This window comes from Mustelus asterias, chromosome 1, assembly GCF_964213995.1.
Source record: "Mustelus asterias chromosome 1, sMusAst1.hap1.1, whole genome shotgun sequence".
Lineage (NCBI taxonomy): Eukaryota > Metazoa > Chordata > Chondrichthyes > Carcharhiniformes > Triakidae > Mustelus > Mustelus asterias.
In genome coordinates, this window is record NC_135801.1 from 104,621,715 (window position 1) to 104,635,730 (window position 14,016).

The window sequence follows — 14,016 nt, forward strand, 5'->3', positions numbered from 1 at the left end:
TCATAAGGTCAGAAATGGGCTGGTTCACTGATTAATGTTCTGCAACATTTGCAACTCCTCGGATACTGAAGCAGTCCATGTCCAAATGTGGCAAGACCTGGATAACGTTCAGGCTTGGGCCGATAAGTAACATTCATGCTGCACAAATGCAAGGCAGTGACCATCTCCAACAGGAGAGAGTCTATCTACCTTCCTTTGTCATTCAATGGCTTTGCCATCACTGAATTCCCCACAATCAACACCCATTCACCAGGAATTTAACTGGACCAGTCACATAAATACTGTGACTCGAAGAGCAGGTGGGAGGTTGGGTTTTCTGGAGGTAATAACAAACATAGTTCTCAACTTTCTCTTTAATAGTAATGCAGATAAACTTTGGGTAGTTGCATGAGTAGTGTTTCTATTAGATGCCAAAAAGCTATTCACATGACATGATAATGAACTTTGCTCTCTTAAAGCTTTGAAAGAATGTTTCAAGGATTGTACAAATCTTTCAGCTTATCCATTGGTTGATGGATGATAAGTTATGGATTTTATATGCTGAATACCATTTACTTTGAGATAATCCTTGAACCCTTGTGAAGCAAACTGCAAAAAGAACCATTAACACTAACAATCTGTTCCAGTTTACCAAATCCTGCAAAAACTTTCATCAGGTTTTTGAATGGTTTGTTCAGATGTAGCAGATGTCATGATAACAACATCTGGCCATTTTGAGTGTGCATCAATTATGACTAAGAACATGTAACCTTCAAACAGACTGGCAAAATCTACTTGCAATCATTGCCATGGCATTTTAGGCCACTCCCAAAGGTGTAAAGGGGACAACAGTGGTGTATTTCTATTCCGTGCACAAGATTGAGATTCTCCCACTATTTCTCCAATCTGAACATCCAGACCCGACCACCAAAAATAATTACGTGCTGATTCCTTTATCCAGACAATATCAGGATGTCCTTCATGTAGTTGTTGAAGAACTCTTCCATGCAAACTAGGAGGAATGATCCCTAGGATTCCCCACAATAGACACCCACCTCAGATGGTCAACTCAAGCTTTCCTGACACATGTGGTTTCAAATCAGGATGTGTACAATGCATTCTAGATATGATTCCTTTCAATACCATATTCATCACCTTCCCCATCATGGAGTCATTTCTGGTATGCTTCTGAACTTGAGAAGCTGTCACAGGCAAATGGTCTTGCACAAAATAAAGAATATTAGCAAAACTAGTTGGTGTCATCTGCCCAATGGGTAAAGATGAGTGTGGCAATGCATCAGCATTAGCATGGCATTCTGATTAATGATACTTTATATCGTATGAGTGTGCAGATAAGATCAATGGACATCTTTGTAATTGGCTTTTGTTGGTATGTAGTCTCAGGAACTAAAGATACAGCAGCACTAGTATCAACTTCCATCCTAATATGTTGTTCACTTATCTTTGGAGTCACCCAGAATCTATGTGATTCACCCTGTCAGGATAAGACACTCAGTTGGAGCTTTTCATCATATTTCTGGACATTCTCTTCTAAACAGTCGTAATCCTTTTCTTCCATGTTGTGTTTTTTTTTGTAGAATGTAACTTGTTCTGCTTCTTGAAGGTAACAAGATTCTTCTTCTGAATATTCTTCCAAGGGAAGCTGGTCTAGCCCGAAAAACATTTTGCAATGTGACCGCACTGCCACAATTCTTGCATTAACTATCCTTACTCCAGCATTCACTTACTGAATGGCCCAATTTGGCACATCTGTGACATGCTTGTTGCTGTTTTGATTTCTTATGGGCAGTTCCGAACTTGCGGATTTTCATTCCTGCACCAAATTGTGAATCCTCCTTAGGAGCCAGTTCTATTGACACTGCAATTTCTGCTGCTATCTTTAAAGTCAAAGCATATTCACTTAGCAATCTTCTTTGGATAGCCTGATTTTGAAGTCCAAAAACTAGATGAGCTCAAAGAAAATGTTCTAACCATTCACCAAACTCTTTATTTTAACAAATACCTGTGAAGCCCAAGTACATCTAGAATGCTTTCTTAAACTTCTAACAATTGCTCCAGGTAGTGTCCCCCCAGCTGCCAACTAAGGTGCAGGCAGGCTGCTGACCTTGCTGCCCATGGCTCAGGATGATCTTGGCGGCTGTCCTCTGACTGCCTGAGACCTCGAAGGCCCCGGCACGCTGAGAGCATCTGACAGGATGCTCCTCTGTTGCCATGTTTAAGGTTTGCCACAAACTGAGCAATGCTTTTGTCTTCCACTTGATTCCTTCAGTGGAACCCAAACCGTTCTACAATGATCAGTGAGTAATGATCTTCAAAGACCTTTGTCACATCATTGTAAATTTTGGTTGATTTAATATGATTTATTATTGTCACGTATTAGTATAGAGTGAAAAGTATTGTTTCTTGTGCGCTATACAGACAAAGCATACCGTTCATAGAGAAGGAAACGAGAAAGTGCAGAATGCAGTGTTACAGTCATTGCTCAGGTGTAGAGAAAGATCAACTTAATGTAAGGTAGTCTGATGGCAGCAGGGAAGAAGCTGTTCTTGAGTCGATTGATACGTGACCTCAGACTTTTGTATCTTTTTCCCGAAGGAAGAATGTCCAGGGTGCGTGGGGTCCCTAATTATACTTTCTTCCTGGCTTTGCTACATGAACCAAGCTCCAGAGCATTTTAAAGGTTTTACTTCCTATTGTACTGAGAAAAACTGGTACGAGCAATTCATCTGCAATTTTATTCGCTTGTACAAAGTACTGAAAATGCATTACATAGGAACTCCATGATTCACTTACTTCATTGAAAGGCCCAATGGATCCTAATTGAGCTGCCGTTTCTCTTGCAGTCTTGAGTGTCTCTAGACCTATCAGTATTTAAAAATTTTTTTACTGCCTTCCCCGTATTCACTTTCTTTACGTTGGAAACTGTTGACTTCATATATTTTGTTTTTCAAATGACTCCAGCCATACAGCAAAGCATTCATTATTTTCCTGGAATCTCACCATGCTCTGATCAGAACAAAAACCTTTTTTAAAACCGCACAAAGAGCTTTTTCTTACTTATCTTCCTGCACTGGCATTTCAATCTTTAATCTTGTTGTTGCTTTTCCACAGCCTTCTAATATTCAAAGTGTGAGGACTCACAATTTTATTTTGTCTCCTACTTACGATATTTTCTTTATGTTCTCGATTAAATAAACTCCTGACTCATCGCCAATTTTCTTTCTGTAATGTCCTATGTGAAGGGTTATGGGTGTTAAGATGGGCACACAGATTCAAACTAACAGCAATAGCTTTATTCTATCAGCTTTTGCTTGCACAGAATACAAACTGAAAGTAAAACAGCAGCCTGTGGCAACACCCTAATGACATCACCATCAAATCATGTGATCAGCTCTTAAAGCAACCTGCAACCCTTTAAAATATATAGCGATAACTGTGTGGTATTTATTCCTTTCTTGTCAATCTTTAGGCCAAAAATTCAGCTGAAGTTGAACTCAGAAATTCATACCTGTGCATTATCCGATGGGCAACTACCTCTGGGTTCAGCCCTTTCAATAATTCTGCCTTTAAATGCAGTTAACTCAGTCATTTAGAAAGTTAAAGTTGTTCACAAGAAGTACATTTGTCAAATACATGCCAACTTTTCAAAAGCATTTCAATGAGGTTTTCACCTAGATGTTGAGTTTGGGGAGGATTTGCTCATGGAAAATAGCAACAAATAAACAACCACAAAAACAAATTGCATTGATGCAGCACCTTTAACAGTACAAAGCATGCCACAGAGGCAAATATAAATTGTGAAGCCAATCAAAGAGGTATTAAGAAGGACGAATAAAACCTTAGTCAAATGGAAGGCAGCTTCTGTAAGTACAGCATGAGGTCCAGCTTTAAGAGTCCATCCACGGCACGAACACTGCAATCTCCCCATGTTTTTATGACTGGTTCTCCATGATTGATGACTATCACGGAGAATCAGATACAGCACACGGGTCAACGGATGATGGGTATTGCAATTTGTCACTTAGCTCAAGGCAGGCTTTGCAAGGTGAGAGGTTGGGCATGGTGCCTGGAGTTGCTACCCAGTCCTTGTTCTTCTCAGGTGAGCAGGGAACTACAAGTGTGCTTTATGATGGAGGAGGAAATGTTGATTTCCACATCTGGGGTCTCTGAATAGAAAGCTTCACCTCTGTCAGTGACGCCAGTGCTTCCAGCCATGGCAACAGAGGAGCGTCCTGTCAGATGCTCTCAGCGTGCCGGGGCCTTCGAGGTCTCAGGCAGTCAGAGGACGGCCGCCAAGATCATCCTGAGCCATGGGCAGCAAGGTCAGCAGCCTGCCTCCACCTTAGTTGGCAGCTGGGGGGACACTACCAGGAGCAATTGTTAGAAGTTTAAGAAAACGTTCTAGATGTACTTGGGCTTCACGGCTATTTGTTAAAATAAAGATTATCTGGCAGAGTTAATGGACTCAATGTTATATTTCACTTGCGATCATCTCAATGCAGTGATGGTGGCCATCAGACCGACAGTCCGAGAGAGAGATGTGTCACCCAGGGACTGTCTGGGGGCCAGCATCTGTGCTTATCACTTCAGCATTGCAGAATCAACAGCTGCGAGTGGGAAGGGAGTTAAGGCTTCCAGCAGAGGTGAGTGGTTTTAGTGAGCTTGCTCTGTGGATCTTTATTTATCTGGATGGTTGAAGTGGTAAGTGTGTTACTGTGGTTTTATCTTAGGATTCCGTAAAAATGCATCTTCACAGACTTCATTAACGAACACCAAAAGTATTTATTAATAAGAATTATACAGCAACTTCATGGTTGTAACTAGCTCCAAAAATGTCTCTGCTTAGGAGCCTCTCTCACCATGAGGTGCACACCCTGAGTCCTGATTGGTCACCCAAACCATATGACCCATACTCTGCTGAGTTGCCCTTAAAAGGATAATCACCACAGATTTGTTAGCCTCTTACTCTGGAAGAGATTTTGCTGAAGCAAGGCAACAGTCGATTCAAAACACATTTATTTACATACTAACTATTTACAAAGGTTAAATAAGACTAAGACTTAGCAGGAGCTACTCTCTGAGATGTTAAACTGTCATCTTCTCTCAGCGAGTGACATAGTTTATGCACATGCTCAGTAGCTATTGTTAGAGTTAACCCTTTACTCTACATCTCCCCCTGAGTCTTTATCCCCATACTATTAAACACACATTCTCCTACAGTAAGGCTCAGGAAAAACAAATGTGTATGAATGGCTCCCAGACCTCCGTTGTGCCCTGATTTTGGTGCCCTCCAAATGCCCCTTCATATGTGTCAAGATCATAGAATCCGACAGTGCAGAAGGAGGCCATTCAGCCCAGCACGATGGCACAGTGGTTAGCATTGCTGCCTCACAGCACCAGGGACCCGGGTTCGATTCCTGCTTGGGTCACTGTCTGTGTGGAGTCTGCACGTTCTCCTCGTGTCTGCGTGGGTTTCCTCCCACAGTCCAAAAATGTGCTGGTTAGGTGGATTGGCCAGGCTAAATTGCCCCTTAGTGTTAGGGGGACTAGCTGAGGTAAATGCATGGGGTTATAGGGATAGGGCCTGAGTGGGATTGTGGTCGGTGCAGACTCAATGGGCTGCTTTAGCTTCTCCTTGGTCTCCTCATTGCCTTCCTTGTCTGAGGATGCCTCGCCTTCCACTTTGTCTTCAACAGCCAGAGCCTCCTTGCTCTGATGCGTGAGGTTGTGTAAAGCACAGCAAACCACCAGCATCTAGCTTAATCTCTACAGTGCAGAAGGAGGCCATTCAGCCCATTGAGCCTGCAACAACAACAATCCCACCCAGGCCTTATCCCCATAACCCCATGCATTTACCCTAGCTAGCCTCCCAACACTAAGGGCAATTTAGCATGGCCAATCAATCTCACCTGCACTGTGGGAGGAAACCAGAGCACCCGGAGGAAACCCACACAGGCACAGGGAGAATGTGCAAACTCCACACAGACAGTGATCCAAGGCCGGAATTGAACCTGGGTCCTGGTTCTATGAGGCAGCAGTGCTAACGGCTGTGCCACTGTGCTGCCCCCAATCTGGGAAACTCTTGTTGGGACATATTGAAGGGTGGCATTCGAATGACCCAGGCTGATGAATCTCATTTTGAACTGACCAATCATATTATGTGACTTGCTGAATGTGTTCCTTCGCTTCAGTCCTGTGTTCCTCACTGCTGTCAGTTGCCATCTTTTCATTGGGTAACACTTGTCAGCATATATCCACCCTTGCAAGATTGGTTTTGGGGGGAGGATGTGAGTGATGGTGACCTGTGATACCGGAAAGTGCTAAAGAATGTCGATGTTGTGACTGTTCCCAGGATAATGAGCACACACCTGGAGAATCTGCTGGCTGCGATCACAGACAAGTTAGACATTGAGGAAGCTAAATCCCTTCCGGTTGGTGAAAACCCCTGGCTGACGTGTGGAAATCCTGATTTCCATGAGGGAATCCAGCCATGGATCCGAAGCCCCTTGTTCTCCCAGTCTAACTGTCCACATTGGTTCAAAAATTGATGTACTGATAAAAGAGGAGATCTGTCACTTATTTTATTCACTTAAGGCTTATGGGCATCATTGGTTAGGCCAGCATTTGTTGCCCATCCCTAGGTGTCCTTGAGAAGGTGGTAGTGAACTGCCTTTCTGAACCTCTGCAGTCCATGCTGCGATCGTCCACTACCTTGACATATTGATGTGTGGTTGATTGGGTGATGTTGCATGTTGCTCCTGTACAGAGCTGGAATGACTCTGGGATATAGAAACTCATGGTTACTTTAGAACCATCGGATGTCCACCAATGCATTCAGAGATCGCCTCCTCTGCCAACATGGCACACAGATTGGTCACATTTTTTAGGACAGACGCAGTCTTCAGCGACACTGCCTCAACATCTAGAGGTAGTCTGGCTCATCCATTGACTGTACCCTGACCACAGGGCACCCTTTACCCCATGCCAGTCCCTGCGCCCAGACACTCTATGGTCTTCTGCCACTCCCTCATCATGAAGCTGCCCCTGTAGGTCACCAGAAAGTAGCTAATATCTGTTACTGTTTCCCACTATCTCACCAGGTTCTCCACTTCATGGGAGGAGCCTCCTCGCCACTTCTACTTTGAGGGCTTTGCAGAAAACGTAGAATAGAATCCCTACAGAGCAGAAGGAGTCCATTCAGCCCATCAAGCCTATACGACAACAATCCCACCCTGGTCCTATCCCCTAACCCTACATATTTACCCTGCTATTTACCCTGCTAAGGCCAGAATTTTATCGTCATGCCCACCACAGGAATCGGAGCGGGCGAGGGGCCGACCATGGAAAGGTCCGTTGACCTCAGGTGGGATTTTACGGTTTCGGAACGAGCGAGACCGTAAAATCCCACCCTAAGTGTCAATTTAGCACGGTCAGTCAACCTAACCCGCACATCTTTCGAGTGTGAGAGGAATCCGGGGCACAGGGAGGAAACCCACACAAACACGGGGGGAATGTGCAAAGTCCACACAGACAGTGACCCGAGGCCGTAATTGAACCTGGGTCCCTGGCACTGTGAGGCAGCAGTACCACCGTGCCACCAATGAATCTCCTGTCGGCATGACTAACTCAAGACCTCAAGCCAAGACAAATAGTTCCCCTTTTCCTTCCTTTCCTTGAAATGAAGTGGCCTCAGTGAGCATCTGTCAGCGAGTAAGTTCAGCAACAGCAACTATTGCCGCCCTTTAACCAAGACTCTGATCCCCCCCCACCCCCGCACCCTGCCCTCCCACCCCCCGCAACCTTCCCCTTGTGCCGCCTGTTGCCTGCTCAAAAAACCATTGTCAATGAGGTTACTTGGCCTTGAGTTGCTCATTTCCAAATAGCTAGCAAAGTCCTCAGCCAGCTCACTGTCCTCCCTGGGTGAAATCATGTTCCAGGGTGATAACATTGAGTATGTTCAAGACATAGAAATAAAGACACGTAAAAAAAACAAAGAACAAAGAACAGTATAGAAATCATAGAATCATAGAAACCCTACAGCACAGAAAGAGGCCATTCGGCCCATCGAGTCTGCACCGACCACAATCCCACCCCAGGCCCTATCCCTACAAGCCCATACATTTACCCTGCTAATCCCTCTAACCTACGCATCTCAGGACACTAAGGGGCAATTTAGAATGGTCAATCAACCTAACCCGCACATCTTTGGACTGTGGGAGGAAACCGGAGCACCCGGAGGAAACCCACGCAGACACGGGGAGAATGTGCAAACTCCACACAGACAGTGACCCAAGCCGGGAATCGAACCCAGGTCCCTGGAGCTGTGAAGCAGCAGTGCTAACCACTGTGCTACCGCGCCGCCCGGTACTGCACAGGAAACAGGCCCTTCGGCCCTCCAAGCCTGTGCCGCTCATTAGTCCAACTAGACCATTCGTTTGTATCCCTCCCATTCCCAGACTGCTCATGTGACTATCCAGGTAAGTCTTAAACGATGCCAGCGTGTCTGCCTCCACCACCCTACTTGACAGTGCATTCCAGGCCCCCATCACTCTCTGTGGAAAAAATGTCCCTCTGATATCTGAGTTATACCTCGCCCCTCTCACCTTGAGCCCGTGACCCCTCGTGATCGTCACTTCCGACCTGGGAAAAAGCTTCCCACTGTTCACCCTATCTTTACCCTTCATAATTTTGTACACCTCTATCAGGTCTCCCCTCATTCTCCGTCTTTCCAGGGAGAACAAGCCCAGTTTACCCAATCTCTCCTCATAGCTAAGACCCTCCATACCAGGCAACATCCTGGTAAACCTTCTCTACAGTCTCTCTAAAGCCTCCACGTCCTTCTGGTAGTGCGGCGACCAGAACTGGACGCAATACTCCAAATGTGGTCTAACCAGCGTTCTATACAGCTGCATCATCAGACTCTAGCTTTTATACTCTATACCCTGTCCTATAAAGGCAAGCATACCATATGCCTTCTTCACCACCTTCTCCACCTGTGCTGCCACCTTCAAGGATTTGTGGACTTGCACACCTAGGTCCCTCTGTGTTTCTATACTCTTGAAGGCTCTGCCATTTATTGTATAACTCCCCCCTACATTAGTTCTTCCAAAACGCATCACTTCGCATTTATCTGGATTAAATTCCATCTGCCATTTCTCCGCCCAATTTTCCAGCCTATCTATATCCTGCTGTATTGTCCGACAATGTTCATCGCTATCCGCAAGTCCAGCTATCTTCGTGTCACCCGCAAACTTGCTGATGACACCAGTTACACCTTCTTCCAAATCATTTATATATATCACAAATAGCAAAGGTCCCAGTACAGAGCCCTGCGGAACACCACTGGTCATGATGTGGAGATGCCGGCGTTGGACTGGGGTGAACACAGTCAGAGTTTTAACAACACCAGGTTAAAGTCCAACAGGTTTATTTAAATAAACCTGAAAAATAAATAAACCTGTTGGACTTTAACCTGGTGTTGTTAAAACACCTCTGGTCACAGACCTCCAGCCAGAAAAAGACCCTTCGACTGTTACCCTCTGTCTCCTGTGGCCAAGCCAGTTTTCTATCCATCTAGCCACCTCTCCTTGTATCCCATGTGCCTTAACCTTCTTAACCAACCTGCCATGAGGGACTTTGTCAAATGCCTTATTGAAATCCATATAGATGACATCCACAGCCCTTCCTTCGTCAACCGTTTTTGTCGCTTCCCCAAAAAACTCCACCAAATTTGTAAGGCACGACCTCCCTCTTACAAAACCATGTTGCCTGTCACTAATGAGATTGTTCCGTTCTAAATGCGCATAATCCTGTCTCTAAGAATCCTCTCCAACAACCTCCCTACCACGGACGTTGAGCTCACTGGCCTATAATTGCCCGGGTTATCCCTGCTACCCTTCTTAAATAACGGTACCACATTCGCTATACTCCAATCCTCAGGGACCTCACCTGTGTCCAATGAAGAGACAAAGATTTCCGTCAGAGGCCCAACAATTACATCTCTTGTCTCCCTGAGCAGTCTAGGATAGATGCCATTAGGCCCTGGGGATTTGTCAGTTTTAATGTTACCTAAAATACCTAACACTTCTTCCCTTGTAATGGGGATTCTCTCTAACAGGTCAACACCTCCCTCTGAGACTCTCCCAGTCAACAAGTCCCTCTCCTTTGTGAATACCAATGCAAAGTATTCATTTAGGATCTCCCCTATTCCCTTGGGTTCTAAGCATAATTCCCCTCCTTTGTCCCTGAGAGGTCCGGCTTTTGACCTGACAACTCTTTTGATCCTAACATATGAATAAAATGCCTTAGGATTCTCCTTAATCCTATCTGCCAAGAACATTTTGTGACCTCTTTTTGCCCTTCTAACTCCCCGTTTGAGTTCTTTCCTACGGTCTCTGTATTCATCCAGAGCTCCATCTGTTTTCAGTTGCCTGAACCTAACGTACGCCTCTCTTTTCTTTTTGATCAGATCCTCAATTTCCCTGGTTATCCACGGCACTCGAATCCTACCTTTCCTATCCTTCCTTTTTACAGGCACAGGCCTGTCCTGCAGCCTTATCAACTGTTCCTTAAAAGACTCCCACATGCCAGACGTGGACTTACCCCCGAACAGCCTCTCCCAATCAATGGTCACCAATTCCTGCCTAATCCGGCTATAGTTAGCCTTCCCCCAATTTAGCACCCTACCCTTAGGACAACACTCGTCCTTGTCCATTACTATCCTAAAGTTAACAGAGTTGTGGTCACTATTTGCCACATGTTCCCCAACCGAAACTTTGACGACCTGACCGGGCTCATTTCCCAGAACTAGCTCCAGTATAGCCCCCTCTCTAGTTGGTCTATCTACATACTGTTCCAAATAACCTTCCAGTACACATTTTACAAATTCCTCCCCGTCCAGACCCCCAGCCCTAAGCACTTTCCAGTCTATACCAGGGAAATTGAAGTCTCCCACTACAACATCCCTATTTTGTCTGCACATATCCAGAATCTCCTGACATATCCGTTCCTCCACTTCCTGTGGGCTGTTGGGTGGCCTGTAGTATACTCCCAGCATAGTGATTGCACCTTTCCTGTTTCTGAGCTCCACCCATAGAAGCAGGAGTAGGCCATTCAGCCCTTCAAGCCTGCTCCGCCATTCACTTTGACCATGGCTGATCATCAAATTCAATATCTTGATCCCACCTTCTCCCCATATCCTTTGATCCTTCTAGCAACAAAGGTGGTTGGATTTCTAGTTATTAAAGCTATCAAGCGATATGAGGTAAATGGCATGCAGTTAGAAGATTGGTCATGATCTAGTGGAATGGTGGAACAGGCCTGAGGGGCCGAATGCTCTGCTCCTGCTCCTATTTCCTATCTTACTATGATGACATCAGGGGCCTGACCCAACACCATCTTGTGCAATTTTAAGACACCCCACTTACTGCAACGCATCCAAATTGAAGAAGGAAAATCTCAGCCTAGGTGAGTGTTGTAAGGCTGGAGTAGGATCCAGAGATAGGGAAGTCTGAGCTCATGTTGAAATCTTTCAATGAGAAGCATGGGGTGACCAGGGACAGTGTAGGTCATTTAGCACAGGATTGATAGGCAAGCTGGACTTTGTGTGAGATAGGAGATGGTGACAGAATTTTGAGTGAGCTGCAGATTACAGAAGGAGGAGACTTTTGAAATAATCAGATCTGGAGGCAATACAGTGATAAATGAGAGAACCTGTAGAGAGAGAAACAGAGTTAACGTTTTGAGTCAATCAGTCACACCAACTCAAAACGTTAATTCTGTTTCCCTCTCCACAGATGCTGCCAAACCTGCAGGGTTTTTCTAGCATTTTTTATTTTATTTCAGATTCCCAGCACCCACAGTATTTTGCTGTATTAAGAAATGAGACAACTCCTTCACTAATCATTGTGCATGACAAACCTCAGCGTAATTTTCAGGAATGTTTTCTCATTAGAGGGACATTATGGTAAATGTACTGCCCCATATAATGGTATTATATCTCACAAGCATCAGTATGTAAATTGGTTTAGAAGGATAAATTTTACAGATTTGTGTTTTCAGCGCAAAAAGCCTCCCTTCAGGAATATCTATTCATTAAAATAAAATGACACTATAAGAATTCTTTTGGCTTCCAAGTTGTTGGGGTTGATTATGTTATTTTGGAAAATAAAGATACAAAATATTTTCTGGCAGGTGGGAAGTTATGAACAATGACTGGTTTATATCTGCTTTTTACCTGTTAACTAATCAATAATTGTATTTTTATAGTATTGTATTTAGAAACTAATGGTAAATTTTTCAATTAAAGAACAAGTTCAAACTTTCAAACTGAGCTAAAACTTTTGCTGGATCCAGGGCTACCCAGTATTTATTTCCTGTATCATCGTTATCAAAAGAAAGCTGGCAGAGGTGGCTATCTGATGGTGCCAGCCACAAGTATTGACTGGGCGTTGACACTTTTCAAATTCATTTATGTTGCCCATCCCTAATGCCCTTGAACTGAGTGGCTAGCTAGTTCATAAACAGATCTGTGTGGCTGATTTGTATTGATTTTAATGGCAAAACATTTTCTTTCTGTAACTAGTTATTTCTTACTCTTTGGTTTCACCTAATGTCAATTCAAATTGAAATTTTCAACTGGGGTAACTAAGAGCCAGAGGCTTTCTAGTCTTAGTCATGACTATAAATCTTATAAAAAGCTATAAATTCATTCTGCAACATTAAGATTTTATGGTTTTTCAGTTACTGACATGTTCATTACATTTTAATTTAGCTAGCTACCACCAAGAAAAAAAATCCTTCAAGCATGATGCATTCCACCAGCTGTAGGTGGCTGAGTTTTGCAAATAATATTATCTGAAAAGAATGTTTTGGAATGATTGCTGCTGGTGATTATTAATTGTAGTTCATTGTGACTATATCGGCAGTAACATTGACAAGACTACAAAGTTACTGCTGTGTGGAGGACGAGTGACTGCCAGAGGAATTTGTGTGGACAATGGGGAGCTAAGGATGGAGAGCCCGATGTGAGATGGCATTACTCAACCCGGGTGTCCAGCAGAAGTGAACAGTGTCCTCAGTGATTAGTTGTGCACAACAGCAGATTCAGTAGACCGGTGAATAGAGCCTGTAACAATGGGAATTAAACAGCAATGACAGAGCAGAACTGAATTGACAGCTATTGGACAGAATCCAGATCACTATCTCTGCTATCTAATCACAGATACATCCGAATATTACAGAGAAAAATTCAGTGCCACACTTAACATTCATACAGGAACAACATGGATCAGAATTTCTTCTCTGCAAGTAATTTGTAAACCACTGAAAGGGATCTTATGACATGTAAATACGAAAGATAAGTAGCGTTTATTTTTTATCGCAGTTTCATTCTGCCTCATCTGGTGCATAACTGTGGGAAAAATCTCACCCAGCAGACATTTTGGATCAGCTATAAAGACCTTTATAACAGGGCAAAACCAAGAATATAGAACGGGTGATATCATCCTGTCCTAACTCCATCATTTGAATGTGCTTATCACTGGAACAGCCAGGGTTTCTTCAGCAGCAACATTGAGCTCAGCAAAAACTCAAGAACCTGCAAAGACATAATTAGCAAATTTGACCCCCCCTCAATGCAGCAATTTCAGGTTCACTGTAGTAGTTCTTGCTGGTTTTTGACGTAGAGGAGTTAGTGCTATTTAACAATCCACTCAGCACAGTTGCAGCACTGCTATCCACAAACAACTCTTAATGCTCTGTGAATGAATCCAAACTTTCAGGACGGCTGTGCACTGTTGTGACATATTTCCCTCAAAGGGCACTTGTTATTCATTTGCAAACTGGTGGAATAATCTGCTAAAGCCATAATTGTCTAAAAGAGATTTTCCTTTTCAGAATGGAACAATCCTCATGAGAGAAAACTTAGCGAGACAGATGTTCAACAGATTTCCATCTGCATTGCTTTATTGTAGAGTGCTTGAGGATCTTTTTTCAAAAACCAGCAAGAACTACCAC